This window comes from Pleurodeles waltl, chromosome 7 (assembly GCF_031143425.1).
Source record: "Pleurodeles waltl isolate 20211129_DDA chromosome 7, aPleWal1.hap1.20221129, whole genome shotgun sequence".
Lineage (NCBI taxonomy): Eukaryota > Metazoa > Chordata > Amphibia > Caudata > Salamandridae > Pleurodeles > Pleurodeles waltl.
In genome coordinates this window covers 1,024,457,197-1,024,482,369 of record NC_090446.1, presented here as the reverse complement: position 1 = coordinate 1,024,482,369, position 25,173 = coordinate 1,024,457,197, and the positions used below count along the sequence as shown (strand labels likewise).

The following is a 25,173-nucleotide window of genomic DNA, read 5'->3' as shown; positions in this document are numbered from 1 at the left end:
TTTGACCCCCAGGGACAATGCGTGGAAATTCTGGGCATGCAGGACAAAGTCACAGCTGTTGCATTGATCCGGTGGGAGATGCAGCAGAATTTCTGCTGCACGGCTGGTGCTGCGTTGATTCCTCCTGCAGGAAGCCGGGCTGCGTCGTTCCGGCTCGGCGATGCGTCAATCTGGTGGGCTGTGCGTTGAAGTTCCGGTCACAATGTTGGTGCTGCGTCGATCTCCACTCAGGGACCGGGCTGCGTCGCTCCAGTTTGGCGATGCAGTGATTTTCTCACGGCTGGACAAGCTGTGCGTCGATTCCGGCAGGCTATGCATTGATTTTCGCCGCACAAGGAGTTCTTTGCAAAGATGATGTCTTTTTCGCCCTGAGACTTCAGGAATAGGAGCCAAGCTGAATCCAAGCCCTTGGAGAGCACTTCTCAACAGAGCCAGAGGCCAGCAAGGCAGCAGGGCAACAGCAAGGCAGCAGTCCTTAACAGCAAAGCAGTCCAGGTGAGTCCTTTGGGCAGCCAGGCAGCTCCTCTTTGCAGGTTTGTGATGCTATTAATTGTGTTTGACCAATGATTTTGTGTTTCACTATTGCGCATATTAGTTGCTCAATGTTCACCAGTAGCACATTACATGTTGTGTTCAGTTTAGCTGCCTATTGGCTTTAACATGAAGCTAGCCATTACATTCTGTATTCAGTTTAGCTGCTTATTGTCTTTGACATGGCATTAGACATTACATTTGGTATTTAGGTTAGCTGCCTATTGGCTTTAACGTGGAGTTAGACATTGCAGTTGAGACATTGCAGATGATCTGTGTTTTTCCAAGCTGTGTTTTTCCACATGATAGACCACGCTGTGTTTTTCACACCAGACCTTAGATGATAAGAGCACGTAGATTTTGTGTTTACCTCTCAATCCAGTCTGAGAACGAGTGCGGCTTGGAGAATTGGCCACTCTCCAAGTTTCTTCAGTTCTCACACTGAGTTTGCTTTTAAGGATGGCTCTGGACTACTGCAGAGTTAGATTGAATCTATCTTGACTTCAGACAGGAACGGAGACGTCAGTTGCCTGTCTCCCGTTTGGGTAGAAAATCTCTTTCTCGCAGTTGAACATAGTCATCAACTTGCAGACCCCAGAAAGATGAAGCTGAGTATAGGCCCTACAGCCTTGCCCTACAGTGATGCAATTTTGACTTTTATGCTTTGAAGTTATGCTATAATATAATCACATGTATTTGCTGTGTACATTGCAGCTGAGAAGTACTTTGATATATTTTGCTTGCATTGCTGCGACTACTTGTGAACGTGTGCTGCCAATCTACTAATTTTGTCTTTCAGTAATCTTGTGGTGAAGTAATAATAACAATAAATGTCTTCTTTAAACTCAGAAGTGCATTCCAGAGAGGTTCTGTAAGATTGGTCATGAGATAAGAGAGGAAAGCAGAACATTTTGTCGTTAGTCGTCAGTCTGGGAGTCAAATTGGAGATTGGAAGTGCCCAATTTTAAGTGTAATTGTTTTTTGTTGTTTAGAGAATTAAAGAAGCACGGCAGACCATGTTTGAAAATGCATGTGAAGTTAAACTGCCTTATGGTGCTGTGAGAAACATGTTATCTTGTTTATCAGGACTATGTGAGTCTTGAGATGAGTGCTGTGATAAAGCATATTTAGAAAATGTGCGTTTTGAAAGAAATAACGTTCCTTTTGTTCTTGACAGAGAAGGGTTTGGATACTTTTATCTGCTTACAGAAAAATGCAGGAGAGATGTAGGCAGTTAGAACATGAAAATAAGAATTTACGTGAGCAAATTAGCCAGAACACATTAATGCAAGATAATGCTGAAATCTATAAAACTGCTGTTTAAGAAGAATCTGGCTTTTCCCATTCAAGTAATTAGGAGGTTAAAACAGCTGTGTGCCAGTCTGAGCCTCAGTGTGATCAAAACACCCCAAAGTTTTTGGCAGTTGAAGAGGATTCCTTAACAGATAACACTGAGAACAGAGCTCAGAATGTTATTTACAGACCGCATTTGCAAAGTAAAATTAATTCGGACAAGGCAGAAGTACTGTTGCAAAATGTGCATTTACTGAGAATTCAGTGGAACCCAGAAAATAGACAGATATTGTCACAAGTAAAACAAAAGATTTTAGAGTTTCTTACTATTTGCACTAAGCAAGAGACACGCGTTTCATGAGCTTGTTTGATTTTTGGAAACAGTATAGCCCTCATCTGAGTGAAATCTTAACACTTTGGTACAAAGTAAGTAGGAAAAAACATGAGTAGCTGCGCGCTTTTAATTTGGCAAATGAAATAATTCAGACTTTAGGTTTCTGCGCAGTGCAAGAGGGAAACATTGATTTAAATGTAAATCAGGAACAGGGGAGGACAAGAGTGCCCCTGGAACTTTGGAGTAAGCTTTTGACTTGTTATCAGTGGGTGATGAGTTCACCTAACTCTCACAGTATAGGACAGGCACAGGAGGCTAACATCATACACTGGAGCTGGTACATGCAAGACAGGGCTATAGTCACTGCAGCCCTACATGAACAGGTGTCACAAGCCCCTTTTCAGGATGAGGAGAGGGTGCAGGGAGTACCACAGGTAAAAGAGTCACCAGTGAAATTGAGTGCACCATTTGAATTTGTGTCCCCTGAGGATAAAAAGCGTGTGTGTTTGACTAATGATTACAATCCAGTTACTGAAAAGTTGTTTTCTAGCACAGGAGAAGGAACAGCGCTGTACAATGTGTGTCAGACTTTAAACCAAGAGCTGCTTGAGATGTGTCATTTTTACAATGATTCTTGGTTCAGTGCCAATGGTTTAGCCGTTTGGTTTTCCACATGGCTTGTACATAACTGGTTCAATTCCCTTGCAGATGTTAAAGAGAAAAATTCAGAGTCTGAAGTGTCCACCCAGAATTCTGACTTAGTGGGGATGGCTAAGTGGGTGCACCAGAAATGTGGACATCTGGGAGAAAAAGCCACTTACAGGTGGGCAGAGATTAGAGAGATGCACATTCCCCTAGATTTGATATGCCCTATTTGTCAGCACGTACAACAGAGATCTGTCCCTCCAACCATGAGATAAGAAAGGAAAGCAGAACAAGGTTGCAGAATGTCTTCCCAAGAAGTGTCTAGTTTGGTAGGGTCAGGGACACAGTTTATATACCCAAAAGTGCCTTTGAAGTGGGGGAGACTTCAAAGAGTGGTTTTGAAGTGCACAAGGTCCCCTTTCAGTACAACCCTGTCTGCCACGGTCCAAGTAGGGGGTTTGGCAGTCCTTTGTGTGAGGGCAGGCCACTGTCCTTTGAAATGTAAGTGTCAGGCCTCCCAACCTTCCAGCCCAGGAAGAGCCAGTCAGTATGCAGATGTGTGCAGATGTGACTGAGCATCTTGTGTTTGTGGTTGTCTGAGTAAAATGCACATGGGAGCTGTCAACCAGCCCAGCCCAGACGTGGATTGGAGACAGGCTGTAAGGCACCAAAGGATTTAAGTGCAGAGAAATGCTCACTTTCTAAAAGTAGCATTTCTAAAATAGTAATATAAAATCCAACCTCACCAGTCAGCAGGATTTTGTATTACCATTCTGGGCAGACTAAATATGACCTGTTTACCCCTTTCTAATCAGAATCTGCCACTCAAACACTTTATGCGGGTACCCCTAATGTTAGCCTATGAAAGAAGCAGGCCTTGCAGCATTGGAAAACAAATTTAGGACCAACCCCTTGTGCGCTCTCATTGCTAAGGCAGAAGTATCTGGAGAGACCATGAGCACTGGCGTGGTCAATCTCCGGGCAATGCTCCACAGTGAAGTCCATTCCCTGTAGGGAAATGGACCGCCTCAAGAGTTTAGGATTTTCACCCCTCATCTGCATGAGCCATATGAGGGGCCTGTGGTCTGTCTGAAGCCGGAAGTGAGTCCCAAACAGGCGTGGTCTCAGCTCCTTCTGTGTCCAGACCAGAGCAAATGCTTCTCTTTCAATAGCACTCCACCTCTGTTCCTGTGGTAATAGACTTCTGCTAATAAAGACTACTGGTTGGTCGAGGCCCTCCTCATTTAGCTGTGCTAGGACCGCCCCTATGGCATGCTCTGAAGCATCTGCCTGCACAATGAATTCTCTGGAGTAGTCAGGGGCCTTGAGCACGGGTGCCGTGCACATGGCTTCCATCAGGGAGTCAAAGGCTTTCTGACAAGCCTCTGTCCAATTCACCAACCTAGGTTGCTTCTTGTAGGTGAGTTCTGTTAAGGGAGCCACTATGGAGCCATAACCCTTAACAAATCTTCGGTAGTATCCGGTGAGGCCTAAGAAGGCTCTCACCTCTGTCTGGGTTCTAGGTGGTTGCCAGGCCTTGAATGTTTCAACCTTGGCCCAGAGGGACTGCACCTTGCCACCACCTACTAGATGTCCCAAGTGCACCACGGAACCCTGCCCAATCTGGCACTTACTGGCCATGAAGGTCAGGCCTGCCTGTTGCAGGGGCTGAAGCATCTCCTTGAGGTGGAGCAGGTGTTCCTCCCAGCTGGGACTGCAGACAGTGATAGGCTGTACAGAAGGCGTCCTTGCCAGCTAGGACCTGGTTAACCAACTGTTGGAAGGTAGCAGGGGCATTTTCCAGCCCAAAGGGCATGACCCAGAACTGATAATGACCCTCAGGAGTAGAAAAGGCTGATCTCTCTTTTGCCCCTTTAGTCAAGACAATCTGCCAGTACCCTGACGTGAGATCAAAGGTACTAAGGAACTTGGTAGCGTCTAGCCTGTCTACGAGCTCATCAGCTCGGGGGATGGGGTGAGCATCTATCTTTGTGACAGAGTTCAGACCCCAGTAGTCCACGCAGAACCTAAGTTCTGGCTTGGCACCAGGAGCAGCAGCCTTGGGAACCAACACCACTGGGATGGACCAGGGACTGCTGGACCTCTCTATCACCCCAAGAGCCAGCATCTTGGCAACTTCCTCCTTGATTCTGGCCTTCATCCTGTCTGACAACCTGTAAATGTTGTTCTCTACAGGGAGACTATTTCCTGTGTCAGTGTCACTGACATACAAGTGTGTGAGTCCAGGGGTGAGAGAAAACAGGGAAAAGAACTGCGCCAATAACTCATAGCAGTCTCCTCCCTGATCAAGTGTCAGGGTGGAGAGAGAGATTGACACGCTCCACTGACCCATCACCTTCCTTGGCAGAAAGGAGGTCGGGGAGAGGCTCACTCTCCTCTTCCATGCCCTCATCTGTCACCAGAAGCATGCTGATTTTAGACCTCTCAAAATGAGGCTTCAGTCTGTTTTGATGGAGCACCCTTAGGGGGTTCCTCGGGGACTTGAGGTCCACTAAGTAAGTAGCCTCCCCTTTCTCCTCCTTGATTTCGATTGAACCAGTCAAATGGTCATGGAGAGCTCTAGGCTCTACTGGCTCCATTACCCATACCTTGTCTCCAGGTGAGAATTCTACCAGGGTGGCCTTCTGGTCATACCATTGCTTCATCACCTCTTGACTGGCCTCGAGGTTGCTCTTGGCCTGTTTCCAGATGCATTGCATCTGGTTTCAGAGGGCCAGCATGTAACTGACCACATCCTGCAGGGGTTTCCTCAGAGCTTTCTACCACCCCTCTCTTACTATGCTTAGGGGTCCCCTGACAGGGTACCCATTGAGAAGTTCAAAGGGGCTTTCTGGGGCACCTCTCAATAAGCAAAGAGAAGGCATGGCAAGAGGACACCCCACTTATGCCTCATGGCCTCAGGAAGGCCTGTGATCAAGCCTTTTAGGGTCTTGTTGAACCTTTCCACAAGCCCATTGGATTGAAGATGGCAAGAGGTGCTGAACCGGTAGGTCACCCCACACGTATCCCGCATGGACTTCATCTACTCAGACATGACGTTTGTGCCTCTGTCAGACACAACTTCCTTTGGGAATCCCACACGGGTAAATATTCCCATCAGAGCTCTGGTCACCACCGGTGCAGTCACTGTCCTTAGAGGGATCTCCTCTGGATAGCTGGTAGCTGTCGGGACGGGACCACTCACCTGAAAAGCAGGATGTCTGCAGGGGCGATGGTATGCCCCGACCTCCTGGAAAACTTCTCTGCACTTCCTGGTGGACACTGAAACCCCGGCAGGTGTCCCAAAAGGAAAGGGGGAGTGGTAGAGACAGAGACAAAACACTGCCACATCTTGCCGGTCCAGCCAGGCGCCCTGTATCTTCGGGGGGGGCAGGTCGTTGTTGACAGAGTGATAGTAGAGTTAGTGCACTCAACTTCCTTGAAACTGAATCTCTCTTTCTGATATGGGCACGGGAGTGGGAGAAGAACACCGGGATGCTCCAGCACCTTTCTAGGATAATAATAACTGTTGGCACAATTACTAACACTGTATTACCAAAATCCCAAACTGACTACCATAACAATAAGTACTGCAACACTAGGGCTGGCTTCACAGAGATTCGCTGCTGGACACTGCAATTAGAACTGTGGTTGCACTTATTATGCACAAGAAAGACAAACAAGAGCATTAATTATATCATGCATAACTTTCCTGCATATATAGGGTTAAACTAAAAGGAACAAAAACAATCCAAGAAATACAAATGTCCACTCTGGGTTTAAACAGTTAGGGTGGCACAGTTTGGTTTGGTTTCACTGTGTGTGGGAAAAACCCTTCAAAAGCAAATTCCTCAAACCTGAAACGCAGGCATGAATGACACAATTTAAATCTAAGAGTTATGCTATTAGGAAAGAAAAGTCACGTAAATGCTCTTTTAAAATTACACTGTCACTTTGTGTAGTACTTGAGCTCAAGCAGATTTCCTGAAGCACATTTAGGCAAGTAACTACAATAATAATGTAGAATGTTCAGAAATGCATTTGTCTCTTCAAGATAAGCACTCTGCCAAAATACACCAGCTGTTTTAGGAAAGCGCGGCGCTCAAAGAACAAACTCCCTGGAGAATACTAATCACTTAGCTGCAGTCCTTTCCGGAGTGCTGGAGGAATGCCTGGTGTCAGCTGGTACAGGAACGAAGAAAAGAATTGCCTCAAAAGTCCAGAATAGGAGGATGACAGCAGGGGATGGACTGCCATATCAGATGCTGAGATCAGGAAGCAAAACAAAGCCAAGCAGGGAGGCATGCTTCACTCTGCTATTTGTAGCCAATCAGGAAAGCAGTTGAGTTTCCACATGTGGATGAGTTACCACACCCAATTAGAAGCACATGTCTACACCACACCCAATTAGAAGCACATGACTACACCTGCTCACATTAGCAAACAAGCATGGGTAAAACAAGCATTGATAAAAACCAATTGTGTAACACAGCACATTATGTTTACATTAAAACATGAAGGTTTAACCAAGAACAGAGATATGATTTAACCCTAATCCCTGGGGATGCTGACAGATAACGCAGGAGGCACCTTGGGGATTCCTGACAGTGGCATGGTCCACCAAAATCAGGATAAACCTCTTGCTTAGGGCAGTTTTGAGATCCAAGGGACAAATGACGTTGATACTCACCCATTCAAAGAGGGTGCCAATGACAGGGAGTGGGATCAGGGGGGCTTTCAGCCATTTCCCTGTCTTCCCACTAGCCTGGCAGGCTGGGCAGGACCTACAGAAAGCATCTGAGGCCACCCGCATTTGGGGCCAATAAAAGTGGGTGACAAGCCTGGCAAAGGTTTTGTCCTGCCCCAAATGTTCCACCAGGGGGATATTGTGAACCAACCCCAGTAGGAAGGCCCGGTAGCACTGGGGGACCACCAGCACATGTGCTGCCCTAGCTTCCGGTACCTTGGGCTCACTGTAAAGGAGATAATTCTCCCAACAGATATGGTGATCGCCAAAGGCTCCACCTGCTGTCTGGGCTGCGGCCTGTTGCCTCAAACCCTCAAGAGTGGGGCACTCTTTCTGCGGTTTGCAGAACTCCTCCCTGGTTGGCCTACCCTCAACTTGCCAGCCAGCAAGCTTAGGCAGGTTACACAGGGTGGCAATGTCCTCCCCATATGGATCAGGGGCCCCCTCCTCTGGGACCCCGTCAACCACTGCGGGAATGTCTGGGACCGGTTTCCTGCGTCCCTTGCCCTTCTTCATTGCAGCTGTCTGGGCCCTTGTTCCAGGCTCCAGACACCCTTGACTCCCTTCCCAGTTAGCCATGGACTGTGTGGTCATGCAGACCCATTCAGGCAAACCTAGCATCTTCAGATGAGACCTGATCTCCACCTCCTTCCAGGTAGTATGCTCAAGGTCGTTGCTCAGCAGACAATCTATAGGAATGGCAGGACTCATAGCTACGTTTAGAGGACCAGAGACCCCCCCCACTAAAAGGGAATGCGAGCCACCGGTAGGTGACTCTCACGATTGTCAGCGACTATGACCTGGTGGAATGTTTTGGGGATGACCTGCTCTGCTGACACCAGCTGACTCCTGACAGTGGTCATGTTGGCTCCTGTGTCGCGCAGAGCCTCCACCCTTTGCCCATTAATGGTGACCCACTGCCTATACTTGGTAGTATTTGCAGGCATGTGGGCTTTTGGCACCATTTCCTTATCTCCCAGGGACACTAGGGTTACCTCTATCTGTTCGCCAAAACTATCTGGGACTACCTCCTCCCGAGCACTATGCTAGCCAACCCAGGTGTCTGCCTTCCAGTGGGGGGCGGTGCCCGCATTGGACAGTGGGAGCCACCCTTGTAGTGACCAAACTTGGTGCACTCTAAGCATTTGGATACAGACTTTCCTTTCTTTTTTATCAAAGAATCCTGGCCTCTTTTCAGAATCAGGTTTGGATTGGTTACCACCCCACTCCGGAAATTGTTTTGGGGGCCTTTTGAGAACTTCTTATTTTTAAGTTTTTCTCCCCCCTCTTTTTTTCTGATCGGAACCCTAACCACCTTTGTGGGTGTCTCCCCCAGATACCTTTTTGGACACTCTGGTGCTAACCCAGAGGTCTGCCTCCTCAGCAAGCTTCCTAGGGTCAGTCAGCTTACTGTCAACTAGGTGCTGGCACAACTCTGTAAAGAAAACACTGAGCATTTGCTCTCTCAGGATCCCATTATACAACCCCACATAGTCACCTACTTTATCTGCCCCACACCCATCCATTCAGAGCCTTACTGGGCAAATCAAAATAGTCTACCCAAGTTTGTGTGGAGAGCTTGGTGCTGTCCCTGAACCTCTGACGGTACTTCTCAGGGGTCAGCCCAAACTTGGCAAGCAAAGCGGTTTTCATGGGTAAGTATGTGTTCTGATCCTTTGGATCTAATGTGAGAAGTATGTCCCTCCCAACAACTGGTACATATCCCCACAAGCCTGCCCCCCATTCCTGTTCAGGAACCCCATGAGCCCTTAGTGCAACTCCATAAGCAGCTAACCACTTAGCAATGTCATCTCCCATCACATAACTTGGCACCACATCTGTGGGTATACAAACGTTCTTGTCCCCAGCAGGTCCTGCATGTATGCTTCCACCATCACTGCTGGACTCAGACTGCCTAGCCTTGATATCCAGCTTTTTGAGACTCAGTTCATGAGCCAACAGAAGTTTTGTCTCAGCCAAAGCCCATTCAACCTCAGCTTGTTTTGCGTCTGCTTCTTGCTCTGCTTTATTTTCCTCCAGCCTAAATCTTGGCAATTGCAGTTGGAATTCTCTCTCCTCCCTCCTTACCTCTGTGGTCAGGCCATGGCTAGAGACACTGCTCCCTGGTTTACCAGGGGGCCCACTTCTGGGGTAACATCCCCCACTGCTGGTGGTAAATCCTCTGAGGGGCCATCCTCTGGCTCTTCAATCTCAACATTCTCTTGTGAATAGGCTTCTACCCAGACCCTCAGCGCCTTTTGGTACTCCTCCTTCCTGGAGGCACCCCAGGTAGGTACTCCCATCCCCTTGCAGAACCCTTTCAGCTGGCTGGCAGTGTTTGTCTCCAGCTTGGCTAGGTCAAACTCGCCAGCTCCTGCTTGAGACCCAGCCAGAGATATGTTGTATAAAGATTTGATTAAACTGGCAAGCAGAAAAATGAAATTGCAGAAAAAAAGAAAAAATCAAGTTGACCTTCAATTGTGTGTAGGTAGTGTCCATGTAGTTATTGTATGTTACTGCACATATACAAGTCCTATCCTAACCGCTGATCACTAATGTTAGAAATGGAGTCTCTAGTTGGCAGAGGTATACACCCTTGTCCAAGTAGGGACCACAATCCTAGTCAGGGTAAGTCACACACAACCCAAACTATCCTGTGCCCACCCTATGGTAGCTTGGCACTGAGCAGTCAGGCTTAACTTAGAAGGCAATGTGTAAAGTATTTGTGTGATAAATCATGCAATAACACAGTGAGAGCACCACAAAAAGACACCACTCAGGTTTAGAAAAATGATCTGGTTAAATTAAGGTCAAAACGGTCATGATTTGATAATCACAAGTTAGAATATCACTTTTGTAATGATAAGAAGAGTCCTTAGTACTTAAAAGCAACAATTGTCTCTTGCAAGCAAAAAGTACCTGTCTGCGTCAAAATTACATGCACGAAGACAGCAGAAGAGGACATGCGTGGAAAAAGGTAGGTGTGTGTCGGTTTTCCGGGCACACACAGACGATGCGTCGATTCTTTTCCATGCAGCAAGGGCTTTGCGTTGAATTCCGGCGCACAGGCTTGTATCCTCTTTGCGATGTAGGGTCTTTTGATGCCCTGGGACCATGCGTGGAAATCCTGGGCATGCGAGACGAAGTCACAGCTGTGCATCAATCCACTGGGTGATGCGGCAGAATTTCTGCTGCATGGCTGGTGCTGCGTTGATTCCTCTCACAGGAAGTTGGGCTGCGTCATTCCAGCTCGGCAATGCGTTTATCCAGTGGGCTGTGCATCAAAGTTCCGGTCACAACGTTGGTGCTGCATTGGTCTCCACTCAGGGAGCCGGGGTGCGGCATTTCAGTTTGGCGATGTGGTGATTTTCTTACCGCTAGACAGGCTGTGCATCGATTCTGGCTAGCATGGTGTCGATTTTCACCACACAAGGAGTTTTTTTGCAGAGATTAAATCTTTTTGACCCTGAGACTTCAGGAACAGGAGGTAAGCTCAATCCAAGCCCTTGGAGAGCACTTCTCAGCAGAGCCAGAGGCCAGCAAGGCAGCAGAGCAACAGCAAGGAAGCAGTCCTTTACAGCAAAGCAGTCAGGTGAGTCCTTTGGGCAGCCAGGCAGCTTCTCTCTGCAGGTTGCAGGTACTGGTGCAGAATGTCTTCCCAAGAAGTGTCTAGTTTGGTAGGGTCAGGGACCCAATTTATATACCCAAAAGTGCCTTTGAAGTGGAGGACACTTCAATGAGTGGTTTTGAAGTGCACATGGTCCCCTTTCAGTACAACCCTGTCTGCCACGGTCCCAGTAGGGGGTTTGGCAGTCCTTTGTGTGAGGGCAGGCCACTGTCCTTTGAAATGTAAGTGTCAGGCCCTCAAACCTTCCAGCCCAGGAAGACCCATTCAGTATGCAGACGTGTGCAGGTGTGACTGAGCATTGTCAACCAGCCCAGCCCAGCCCAGCTATAGATTGGAGACAGGCTGTAAGGCACAGAAGGATTTAAGTGCAGGGAAATCATCACTTTCTAAAAGTTGCATTTCTAAAATAGTAATATAAAACCCAACCTCACCAGTCAGCAGGATTTTCTATTACCATTCTGGTCATACTAAATACGACCTGCTTACCCCTATCTAATCATAATCTACCACTCAAACAGTTTACGAGGGTAGCCCTAATGTTGACCTACAAAAAGAGCAGGCCTCGCAGCATTGGAAAACAAATTTAGGAGTTTTCCACTACCAGGACATATAAAATGCGCAGATGTATGTCCTGCATTTTACCTACACAGCACCCTGCCCTCTGGGTTACCTAAGGCCTACCATATGGGCGACATATTGGTAGAAAAAGGGGAGTATAAGGCTTGGCAAATACTTTTAAATGCCAAGTCAAAGTGGCAGTGACACTGCACACACAGGCCTTACAATGGCAGGCCTGAGACATGATAAAGGGGCTATTTCTGTGGGTAGTACAACCAGTGCTGCAGGCCCACTAGTAGTATTCAATCCACAGGCCCAGGGCACATGTAGTGCACTTTACTAGGGACTTACCAGTAGATCACATATGCCAATTGGATATGAACCAAGGTTACCATGTTTTAAGGGAGAGGGCTTATGCACTTTAGCACTGGTTAGCAGTAGTAAAGTGTGCAGAGTCCTAAAACCAGCAAAACAGTGTCAAAAAGTGGAGGGAGGCAGGCAAAGTGTTGTGGGTGACCACCCTAAGGCTGTCAGGGGTAAAATCTAGGAACTAAATTATAGGGTCACACAAAAAAAGCTGATTACCTGGTTGCCAATTTTTGGTATGCGGACACCAAATGGCTAAAGGTCAGAATTAGGCCTCAGTCCATCCTGTCGGAGCATACCCCTGTGCATCTGCATGGGATGGACAAGGGGAAAGTGGTGGTGGTGCTCATAGCCTGCAGCATGGAACAGAGTCCAGTGTCTCCAAGCATAGACTTATCAGATTCAGCGTGTATGAAACTTAGAGGCAAAGTGAAAAGTATTTATGAAGCACTCAAATAATTAAGTGAAAACACACGTAAAATCCCAAACCAATTTAGAAGAATATTTTAATAAATAGAATTACACCAAAATAAAAAAAATAAAAAAAATAGGACGGAGATATGAATTTATAAAGTTTGCGAACAAAAATAGGGCCAATAAGCTCAAAACAACAACCACGAGTATCTGGTCATGTAAGACCAGCTCAAAATTAAAAGTTAAAGCTGACTACGATGGATCGCTAGGCGGATACAGTGACCAGGTTGGTCTCGGGTGAAAATTTACCTCTGGACTTAATAACATTTATGGAGAAAAGTGGTTGCTGATGAGTCAGCAGCTAGGCAAGATGGCATCCAGTTCAGAAGTGGGGCTCAATGACGATGGCGAACAGCTGAACAGCGGAGTGACAGTGGGCAATCAATAATGGTGGAAAAGCTCTGATCGGGCAAAATCCAAAGTCTGTGTCCAGGAAGGCCTCGAAGTTGATCGGAAGTTGTTTAACATCAGTTTTGGTGAATCCCTCTATCTCTGGTCTTAAAAGCTTTTTCTGGAACAAAGATCTCTTTCAGTGTGGCAAACCCACAAGCTGAGGCCGACCGAAAACTTAATGTTGATGGCTGTGGCTTTGAAGGTGATCCCACTCTCTCTAGGTTCACCAGCCAGAAAGCTTGAAAAAAGTTTATAAGTCCCAGGTCTTGCAGTTTAGGGACAGAAGGAGTGCACTCTAACAGAGGCTAAGATTCTAGGACCTGGCAGCACCACATAAGGGTTAGGACTCACTCCAACAGAGGCCAACAGCAGGGTCCAGGGCAGCTCCAGATGGAGCTGGTCAGCTGGTCAGATGTAGGAAGTGAGACCTGTGGAAGCTTGAGCTCAAACAGGTTGAAGGACAGTTGACCCTTAGAGTCACTTCTGGGGGATCTTGGGTTCAAGGCCAGTAAGTCCATTCTGCCTTTAGGCTTTTCAGACAGCAAGGCAGCCCTTCTTCTGATTCTTCACAGGTCTGTGGGGTCCCCTTTTATCCCCAGTGCCAGCCTGTGGGTGCAAGGCAATCCTTTGTCCATCCCAAAAAACTGGTTCTGATTAGTTCTTCCTCTCTCACTAGGTTTGGAGCCAGTCTGATTAGGAAGACAAAAGGGAGACAAAAGGGAGGCAGGCCTAGGAGGGTCATTTGCCAATGACAGGATAATCTTCCTTTGAAGATCAGGAAAGTGCTGAGTACAGCCCCAGACCATCCCCTGATGGGGGCTGACTGTCTCCTCATACCCAGAATCCCTAGTTCACTGTCTGGGAGCAATATACATTTCACCACAGTGAAGCCATCAAGGGTCAGGTGACAGCTGGACAGTGGCAGAAAAGCCTTTTGGTTTTAGGCAGGAAAATGACAACTTTGTAGAAGTGGCATTTCTAAAACAGTAATATAAATGATGCATGTTTCTAGGTACTCCCAAACTTAACTTAGCACTTATTAAATGTAACAGTGTAAACCAGTATGCAAGACCCAAACTTTCTACAGTGAAAAACTACTTTGGAGGTATTTCACTGCCAGGACATTTAAAGCATTAAATACACATGTCCTGCTTTTAAATGCCATGCACCCTGCCTTATGAGATTTAAAGCTTACCTTAGAGATTACTTATAAGTATTAAAAAGGAAGGTTTAGGACTGATAAAATGTATATTTTGCCTGGTCAAAATGGAAGTTTACATATGTGCTATAGAGAGTGTTATTTTAGTGGGTAGCACAATAAGTGAAACAGGTCTCCAATAGAATTTTATTTTTTGGCCCTATGTACAGGCAATACCACATACTAGGTACTTACAAGTAAATCAAATGTGCCAATTAGGGGTATGCCAATTTTATCCTGTTTAAAAAGGTGAGCACAAGCACTTTACCACTGGTTGGCAGGGGCAAAGAGTGGAGAGGTCTATGGCCAACAAAAACAGGTTCAGCAATAAAAGCCAAAAATCTGGGGGAACACCACGCAAAAGAGGATCATTTTCAACACATATTATGAGGACTGCATAATTGCAGCCCTGGAAAAACTTGAAATTGTGGTGGCAGATTTAACCCTGGGTTATTACCAATTGCAACTCTGCCACTTGCAATCAGGTCAAAAGGAGAGCTCATGATTGTTAGTAGGGGATCTTTTGAAGGGGATGGCCATGAGCCAGAAAGTATAGGTATTATATAAGTGCTATGGGCTCATTTCACAAAATAAACCTAAATCTGGGCCTGAAGGTTTATGCCTATGTTTGGGTGTAAATCTAACAATTATTAGAACCCTTCAACAAATTTAGTAGTACTCATGCAGAGCTGTAATAGCCAAATAAATTGCTCATATGAAATGAGTATATATTGTACAATTATGCTTGTGTAAATATTTACCAAATTTGCATTTGAACATGTTAACTTTTTTTATCAGTAGGAACATACTTCTCCCATTGAGTACCACATTCCTTTCTGAACATCAATAGAGATTCACAGGCCTCTTCAAGTGTCTGACAATGCTGGGGATTCAGAGGCACCAAAGCCAGCCATTCATATAAAAAATGTCATGTTGATCTGCATTTTTGTTCTGTTTGTACAGATGATTTCTGCTGCATTGATGCACTTGTATATCACTTAGGTGATAATTATGGTGTTGCTTGAGTCAGGGCTATCCTGCTAATACACAGATGTTGCATACAAGCCAGGTCTGAATCTATCTCCATTCTCTGAAAACTACAGGGTTACATGCAATGATTAGAGGTGCAAGGCAATTTGCATGCATTCCATGTGCTTTTGTAACACAGGCATTGCTGATGTTCCATGGTGAAGACACAAGGAGCCCCTCTCCATAGAAAATCTTTGGAGAAGTTAAAAAGAAAACCAAGGATTTGGGTGGAGTTGACATGAGGACTGGTTGTTATAAGGACATTCCGAGATACTGCTCTCCGACTGAACAAATGATGGTTTCTGAGGTATGCAGGAATACCTGCTTTGCTGAACCTATAAATAGTTAGGGAATTTTAATACCAATTTAGCCAATACAATAAACAAAAGGCTAGTAACATGTATGGAGCGATTAGATAGGGACAAGATTACTCTAACAGAGACATGAGGGATTTCTGATGTAAAATGTTTGGCATATTTGTAGTATCCACCCTGTTTAATATTATGACTGTGGAGATTACACTAATCATTTACGTTATTCCAATACATATGAATTATGTATGAATAGTGCATAATAGATGAGAGTTACTTATAAAGGATTGTCTGACTCCTAATTCCTTTTCTGGTTCCATCAAATTGACTCTGGATCAAGGTAATAATGCTGCTTTAATATTATTAGATCTTTCAGTGGCATTCAACACAGTCATGCCATTCTTTTACAGAAATGCCCAGTTATTGGGACGAGAGGTTTGGCATTGGTTTGGATCTATTCTTTTCTAGATCACAGAGTTCAGGCTGTCTGTATGGCTCTTCCCATATCTGCTACCAAGACCCCAAGACTCTCAACTTGGGAGTTCTTCAGGGCTCATCTCTGAGCCTGACGTAGTTTACTATCTAAATGTTCCCATTAGCTACATTAGTTGAGTCCTTGGTATTAAGATGATTTCCTATGCAGATGCCTCTCTGCTTCTCCTGTAATATGAGAACAGCTCTTTGGTTACAAATGAATTTTTTACAGCATGTGTGGGAGCAGTAATGAACTAAATGTGGGCCAATAACCTGCAATGTAACTTTGATAAAAAGGAAGTCCTTCTGTTTCGTCTAGCCTCCAACTGATGTTTTCAGTTTCTGGCCAGTCACTCTGCCTTCAGGCCTCTATCCCCTTTTGCTGTGGTGGCCAGGATTCTGGAAGATAAATTTGTCCATTGTCTCTCTTTTCAATCCCAGGTAACAGCAGTGGTCAGATCTTGTTTTACGATTGTGAGACCGCTTAAGAAATGTTTCTATATGCTGCAATTCGAGACCCATGGAACAGTGATCCATGCCCTATTTACATCTAGGCTGGTTTATGCTAATTAATTTTACCTGGGCCTTCAGGACTATCTCATCAAGCACTTGCAAGTTGTCCAGAATGAAGCTTCACACCCCTTATTTTTTTAAATAAATTTTATTGTATATTTGCAATACACAACAACATGTATCCAATACGTTAGTCGAAGCACCAATCGTCATTTTCATAATCAAGCGCCCTATGGTGTAACGTTACATTGCCAGTTAGTCCAGACAATGACCAGGATCATTAGCTGCTAACTTCTCAGTAGCACAAGCCAGGTGATAAAGTACCAACTGAAAGCCTGACCGTGCACTCAACTTCTGCAACAGACAACAGAGAGGTGAGAGAGGGAGGAGGTGGTGAATGTGGGAAGATAGGGGCTCTTCGCATCACCAGTAGCCTATTAAAAAATGCAAACCGCTAGTTCATTGCACCAGGAGGATCCGACAAGAACGGACTATATTCTCCCGCATCAGCATCTATATCACCTTGTTAATTCAGGGATGTGAGGTATGTTCGTAGGGGCGCCCATATATCTACGGGCGGGAGCCCGGTGGCATCATTTCCCAGTAAACTTGCAATTGTTCTTGGCAGTACGCTGCGTCTCTCAGCCAGTCCATTCTGAGGGGTGCCTGCTGCCTCCCCCAAAATATAGCCAGCCTCTGCTTCCCAAACACCAACAGCAGCCCGACTAGTTTCCTATACTCAGGTTGGATCATCTTAACATGCCCTTGGAGAACAAATTTAGGGGAGCATGGTGTTTCTATCCCAATCATTTCCTCAAACGCGCCCAGCACATCACACTAGTACTTTTTCAATCACACACAACTCCACGACGAATGCAGAAAATCAGCATCCGGCGCAGCACAACTGGCCCAGGTAGCATCCAGCCTTACACCCATCCTCCTGAGACGTTTCAGGGTATAGTACAAACGGTGCAGACATTTAAAATGGATCAAGCGCAGTTTGTAGTTCGGGGAAAGCTCTCGCATATTTGCACAGCAGTATCGCCATTCCTCGTCCGGGAGAATTTCTCCTATGTCCATTTACCATTGCGCCCTAGCCTTGGGAGTTGCCAAAGGTGCGGATGTCAGGCGTCAGGGACATGTAAACTAACTCCAGCACCTGGCAAACCTTTGGCATCGCAGGAAATTCCAGGTATCACGATTTTGCCTTTTTCCTGACCTGTAAATAAGTCAAGCAATATAGTGCGGTGTTGTGTGGTTCGCAGAGTACAGCCTCCGGAGTAACAAACAAGCCCTCCGGGTACCACAGCCCCAGGGTTGTCATATGCATATCACAGAGCGCCGCACAGATCTCTCCTCCGATTGATGCAGGCCTAGGAGTTCTAGCGCCGGCATCGATGGTGCATACAGCTCTCCAGCTCCGGTGCTTTGCAGGAATGCCTTCCAGGCCCGCACCGTGCACGCGACCGTGTCAACACACGACCCCTTCACCTAGCGGGCACTAAAAATAGTGCCCGCTAGCCTACACGGCCACACAGACTCATGTTCTGGGGTCAAATGTGATAAATATTTGAAGGGATGTATCCAGAAATGGGCAAAATGTGCCTGGGCGCAGTTATAGTTTAGTTCCAAATCCGGGGCTGCTAAATGGCCCAACTCAAATAGCTGTGTCAGCATTTCCCATGAAATTCTTGGCTGCCTACCCACCCAGACTAATGTTTTGAGTAATGATCTAAGTCGCTCTAGAAACTTGGCTGTGAGAGTAAGGGGTATGTTAACAAACAAGTAGAGGAATTTGGGCAAGACTATCATCTTAGCTATCTCGATGCATCCAGTCAATGAAAGTGGCAAAGAACTTCAGGCCTCAACTCTGTCCTCCAGCCACGTGACTGCTCTGCCATTCACACCCCTTATTTAAACTACCTTGTCCTGCCCCCATCTCCACCTATCTTACAAAGCTGCAATGGTTGTTTATTAAAAAGAGAATCTTGTTGAATTCTCTTTTACTGGTTCAGTATACTTTTTATGTGTAGTAACCCCAGTACTTAAGAGTGAGGTTCAGGCCTTATCATCAGGTAAGAGCACTTTGCTCCGCTGAGAATCTTCTGATAGTAGCGTACCAATTCATATGTTCAAGGAGAAGCTATTTCTCCTTTCCTTTTCAGGCCATGCAAACTTGGACTTGACTTCCATTCAAGTTTCATGATAGCCAGAATGAACAGCAATTCTGGAAAGCCTTGAAAACTCTTTGGTTTACCCACTCTGAGAATTCCTGCTGTCTTGCTACCCAGTTTCCAAGTGCCAGGACACTTTGAGTAGCCGTGCGTCATGTAAGATCAATCATTCATTTATTCATTTAATGTTACATGTGAGTAAATTGGTTTACTGGTGAACGTTCACATTTTGTGTATTGCAAAAGTGAATGTCTATTCAAAAATCAAGTCATTTGTGCATTAAATTGAGCTTACAAAGACAAATTATGCTGAGTATCAGGCACCTAGTTCACAAGAAAACGGGATAGTGCCATGAAGTAGGGTTTGTGATTAGGTTGTAGAGAATGTGACGATTGTCATGAGATATGAGCTGATGTCAGTCTGAATGATTGTCTGTATTCCAGTAGTTTAATTTCAATAAAACTCACAAAATATACATTATGAGTCTGATAAAGAATACCACAGCTCTGTGTGTATGGTGGTGTCATAGGGTACCCATTTGCAGTGTTGTGAGTGTTCATGGTCCAAATTGATCTTCACTACTTGGATGAGAATATGTAATATACAATTAATTCAGAAACAGCGATGTGCATGAAAAGATGAGAGCAAATGCAGGGGGAGAACAACTGAGAGGCAGAAGTTAGTTTGAGCTAAATGCAACATGCTACAGTTGGAGTTGGAGGTGGGGTTATGCATAGCATCAAGAGGGTTTAGGAGAAGTTTGATCAGGTTGCAACAGGGAGGCGAGTCTATGAATTGCTGTGACCTGTTGTATTTTCACCTCTCTTCTTTCCCCTTGGCAGGAATTTCCTTTATGGAGTAGAATGCTTCCATGCGTGCAGTCTGTTGTATGGGAAGCCTTATAATTATGGTCCAAACTGTGTGTCAGGGACTGGGCACTGAGAAGTCTTCGTCAATGTGCCCTGGCCTGTCTTAGGTTTGGGAGGTGCCCACCAGTTGACACTTTTGCTCTACACGATATGGATCATGGAGGAGTATAGTGCCTAGAAAAAAAGGAATCTCAAAAAGGAAAACAGAAAGCGTAGGATGAAAAATCGTCTGGACTAGAAAGATGGAACTTGGACTAAAGGAAAGTAGAAGCAAGCCAGCGGTAGTTCAGGATGGACTGAAGAAAAAAGAAAATTGGAAAACATGTTTTCTATCAGAGCAAAGTAAGTCAGGAACAATGGGGGCTCCTCTTAGTGGGCGTAAGAGCGCCACCCCATCTTTATTCTGTCCTTTCCTGTCTTAAATTAAATATTGAAAATGTAAACAGGATAAAAAACACACACACTTGCATTAACACTTGAGACCACTGTCACTCTTAACACATACACACACTGGAGGGTCCCGCGGAGAGTGAGACTCGGTCTAGTCTCTCAGCGGGTGCTTTCGGGGAAGAGGAAGTGACAAGGATGGGATTGGCAGTTAGGTAAGTGGTGGTGGGATTTGGGTGGGGGTTTATAAAGGGCTGTAAGGGGAGGGACCGGCCTCTTTCCGCACCACTCATCGCGCAGGCAGAAATGTGGTCGGTCCTGCTGGAGGGCTTAGTTTTATTCCAGGCAAGTGCGCAACGTTATTCAATTGTTTGCCTTCGGCTTCATGGCAACTAGCCACGACACAGATGGAAGTTAGGGCCGTGCTTCGCCTCCTAGGTGAAGCTGGCTGTGTCGATTTGCTCAGGCCTGGTGTCCTTGACCAGGCCTGGGTCGGCATGGTGAGGCCGACACGTGGCGGGTCCGGCCGGGTAGCGGCTTATGTAGCCGCGTGTCATTCTCCAGAGAGGGGGGCGGGCGCGCAACGTGTCCACCCCCCCAGGGCCCCATATATCATAGGACTCAGTTCGGGGGGGGAGACACAGCATCTACTTCTGGGGGCAGGGCCCCCATGAATCAGAGTATAATAGGCCCTGAAGGGCTGGAAATAACCACTGGGGCCCTGGAAGAGTCACAGACTGGGGCCCAGGAAACAGCAGGGCCCAGTACTAGTCTGGTGCCCTTGGATCTTACCTTGCCCAAAAGTGGGCTAATTGTTGGCAAGAGTGGGGGGCCTTGCATTAAGAAGAAAGGCAAGAGTGCAAATAAGGCTGGGGGGGCAGTCACAGTTAAAGGCCGGGAGAGTTTGGGAGGGACTGTTCACTTGGAGGCAGGCAGTGGGCATGTAGGGCAGGCCGTGGGTGGGTTGGCACCTGGGCAGGAAGGAGCAGAGGCCAGTGTTTTCAGGTGGCACGCACTGGATCTAGGCGACTCATGGGATTTGGAGGCTAGAATTTGGGAGCAGAGGAGTATTGTGGCGGAGACGGAGGAAAGGTGGGCCCAGTTGTGTAAGGACAGGGATGGGGCATGGGAAAGGGGCAAGCAGTTAAAGACGAATGCGGAGGTAGTGGATGGGTTTGGACCGCAAGGGCAGGCGCAAGGTATGTGTAGTTGGGTCTGGGTGCCACAGGTAGAGGAGGCGATGAGTGAAGAGGCCTGTGTGGCCGGAGGGTCTGCCGCCGCGATGAGCATGAGTGGCGCATACGGCCATGATGGGTGCAGAGAGTCAATGCCAGTGGCAGAGACTGGCAGAAAGAAAGTGATGTCAACGGGGGTGCAACAGGGCTCCAGCACGTTGGTCGAAAGCACTAGAGGGGTCTTCTGCGGCCTTCTCTACCTCGCTGGATCGGGGTCGGCGCAGAGATGGTGTGCGCCATATTGGTCTCACTGAGGATTCGATGAGCAACGTGCGGTTGAGTGGTGGTGATGACAGCAAGTTGGAGATGGATGAAGAGGATGTAGTGGAGCTTGACTATGATGAAGAGATGGATGAGTGGGAGGACGGGGAGATTTGTGAGGCGGAGGTGAACAGTGGCAATGGGACGGGACGAGGGCACAGGAGCGGCACCACCCCTTTTTCTGTTAATATTTTGCAGGATCACAAGGTTGTTGGTGAACCACAAGAGGTGCTGCAAGGGCTGGCACGTGGTCGCGGGGCACGGAAAGTATCACAGCCTTCGGTGTCAAGAGGCACAGGTAAGGGCGAATGGTGGTCGGTGTGGGGGGACGGTTTAAGCTCCGGGGGGGCTAGCACACACAAGTCCATTGGGGTGGGAGATTTTTCAGTACATGACACACTGGCAGCAGAGGTCACGCAAGACTGTGACGGTACAAAGGATAAAAGCACAGGTGCGGCAGTTGTGAGTGCTGTTGGGGACAAGGCAGCTGGGGAGGCTCAGGGAGCTGAGGACAAGGAAGGGGGGGCACAAGAAGCGTCTCCCTTACATGGGCTTGGCGATGCCAGTAGGCTTGCACGTTGCAGATAAAACAAAGGCAAGACTACGGAAGCATGAGTACGTTGATGTTTTTAAGCTTTTGCATAGGGACATACAAGCTAAGGAAGGGTCTAAGGAGGAATAATGGGAGCTTGCTCACAGGCCGCGGGTCCCCATTACCATGGATAATTGGACCTCTGCATTTTTTATATTTGTGAGCATTTATTCTGAAAAATTCCCAGATAAGGCCATAGCGCTATTCAAATAAATGGACATAATACAAAAGGCACAGATGCACTTCAGGGGTTTCACTTGGTTGAGTTATGACGATGAGTTTAGGTCAAGAGTGAGTGTCAATCCAGATAAACCATGGGGGATGTAGATCCAGAATTGTGGATGCAGTGGATGGCGTTGTCCCAGTCTACGGCATCAATGCATACTAAAAGTGGCTTGTCAGTAGTATACAAGCCGTTTCAGGCCCGTCCCGCCCAAGGAGGGGTGGGTGTGGGTCAACGAACGCCAGTACGGGAGCTTGCTGGAACTTCAATAAAGGTTTTTGTTCCAGGCAGCCCAGCAAATTTAAACATGACTGCTCTAAATGCGGGGATCGTCACCCTGTCACCCAATATTTTTCCCTCTGTAGTCCACAGCAATGGAGAGCGTCCAGGGGAAGGGGCGCCCAAGGCCCTTCTGCGCCAAAGGGCTATGACGCTAACTAGGCTAGAGGCACTCCTTCCATGGCTCAATGGGTACCCAGATAAGGGCATGGCTATCAAGCTAGCGTGGGGTTTTAGAGAAGGTTTCCGAGTTAGTTACCAGGGCCTGAGAATAGGGAGATGGGCAGACAATTTGCGGTCTGCGTAGGAGATGCTGCAGGTAGTGAAGGATAAACTAGCTAAAGAAGTGTCTTTGGGAAGAATTGCGGGCCCTTTCTACGAGTGGCCAAGGCAGGACCTTATGATCTCCCGTTGGGTGTGGTCCCCAAGAAACTGCCCGGTGAATTTCGCTTGATACATCATTTGTCATGGCCGGAAGACACTAAAGTGGTGTACTCATCAGTGGATGATGCTATCACGCTGGAGCGGAGTTGGCAAAATGCGACATCCAGTCAGTTTTCCGGCTGTTGCCAATACACCCAGAAGATTTTGATTTGCTGGGTATGCAATTTGACAGGGTAATTTATGTGGAACAAGTCCTTCCAATGGGTTGCGCCATTTCTTGTGCACTTTTTGAAGCCTTCAGTACCTTTTTACAGCGGGATTTTGTCAAAACGAGTGGGCATCGTGCGGTGACTCACTACTTAGATGATTTCCTTTTTGTGGGTCCAGCGCGATCTGGGGATTGCGGGAGGGCCTTGGTTTCCTTTCAGAGATTGTCCCAGCAGATGGGGGTGCCCCTGGCTCCCGAAAAAACAAAGGGGCCTCAGTGTGTGCTAACTTTTTTGGGCATTGAACTGGATGCGGAGGCTTTAATTACAAGACTGCCAGCTGCTAAAGTGGCAGAGATGTTGGATTTCTTGGGGCGCATACAGCCTTTGCACAAGATTGACTTACGCACAGCGCAAAAGCTGTTGGGGTACCTTAATTTCGTCGGCAGGGTGGTACGGGGGGTAGGACCTTCTGTAGGCATTTGGGGTTAGCGATGTCTGGAGTAGTGCTTCCAAACCACAGAATTCAGGTGTCGGCAAGTTTGAGAGAGGATATCATGGTGTGGGAAACCTTTTTGACACAGTTCAATGGAGTATCCATGTTTTTCCGTGAAGAAGATATGGTATGGCAAGTGCAGATTTTCGCAGATGCCGCAGGAGCTTCAGGTTTTGGGCTTTTGTGGGACAGGAGATGGTGCACGGAGTCCTGGCCGCGGCAATGGTTACAACAGGGTAGGAGTACTGCTTTTTTGGAATTCTTTCCACTACTGGTAGCCTTGTGGTATGGGGGCACAAGCTTGCAAACAAAACTGTGGTTTTTCATGTTGACAACATGACAGTTGTCGAGTTAGTGAACAGGCAGAGGGCTTGAGATTTGAGAGTCTTAGGGAAAGTTTGGGCATTTGGCTCAGGCGCTCTAAAACTGATCAGCTAGGGAAAGGGAAATGGGTGTAGTTGGAGAAAGGTGGTGATGAGGTGGCGTGTCCAGTCATGGAATGGATGAATTTTCGGAATGTGCGGGGGTCTTTTGGGGGTAAGGGAGTCTTTATGCATGAGTCAGGTTCTAAGCTTATGGCTTTTCAGCTTTTGCAAGTTTTACGGATGGCGTTACGGCGAACGGGCAGGCAGGCTCTTGGTTTTGGCACACATTCTTTCCGAATCGGGGCGGCTACAGCTGCGGCGCATTTGGGCTGGGACTGGGCAAAGATCAAGAGTATTGGAAGGTGTAAATCGAGATGCTGCAAGCGTTATGTAAGGCCTTGAAGGGGTGTGATCATTATTGCAGCAGTCTATGGCGGGTCCAAGAATGTATGGGGTTTTTGGGGAACTTTTTGTACAGGACAATATTACAGTTTGTTTTCTTTACAGGTCCGCGAAAAGACAAGATGGTCACATGGCTGTTTGGGCATTCGTTTATCCACTGGGCGTCAAAATTTGCGGAGAAGCAGATTTACGGACAGTCTTTGGGACTGCCTAGTAACAGAGCATGAAGTTTTGTGGTGGGGCAAAAGCCGCATGAGGTGGGGTAATTTGCTTCCCTTCATAAATTCTAGTTTGCCAAATTGGGGATGTCCTGACTTGCTATTGATTCATCTGGGGGAAAATGATCTTCTGAAATTGTCGGGCTTACACTACTGCAACATATGCAGCGGGACTTGGAGCTGCTTAGACAAAAACTGCATGGTACATGCTTGGTTTGGACTGAGTTTGTGCCTCGACGGACATGGACTGGGGCTATCAAACATGGAGCCATGGAGCGGGCTCGAATGAAACTTAATCGAGCTATGAGGGTTTTCTGTTGGGCTCGGGATATTAAGGTTTTAAAGCATGAGGACATCACGGAGCAGGGTGAGGCACTTTTCAGGGCAGATGGAGTGCACCTGTCTGAATTGGGAAGTGCTTATTATCTTACAGATCTTAGGCTCTTGGTTGGTGATTTGTGGGGTGAAAAGATGTGGCTGAAGGAAGGACCGAAGGATGTTGGGTTGCAGTAGTGTTCTTAGGGTGGGGCAGTGTAGGAGGCTAGCCTGGCTTATAGTGGGTACCTAGTGGTACTTACACCTTGTGCC

The 25,173-nt window shown here is 47.0% G+C and overlaps 1 protein-coding gene across 1 annotated transcript in view; it reads right to left on the bottom strand.

Annotated features, from left to right (window-relative positions):
• Positions 1-25,173, bottom strand: part of LOC138245863 (ATP-binding cassette sub-family A member 9-like) — a 2,236,336-nt gene that overhangs the window by 1,365,480 nt on the left and 845,683 nt on the right. The gene's annotated exons all lie outside the window — the stretch shown is intronic.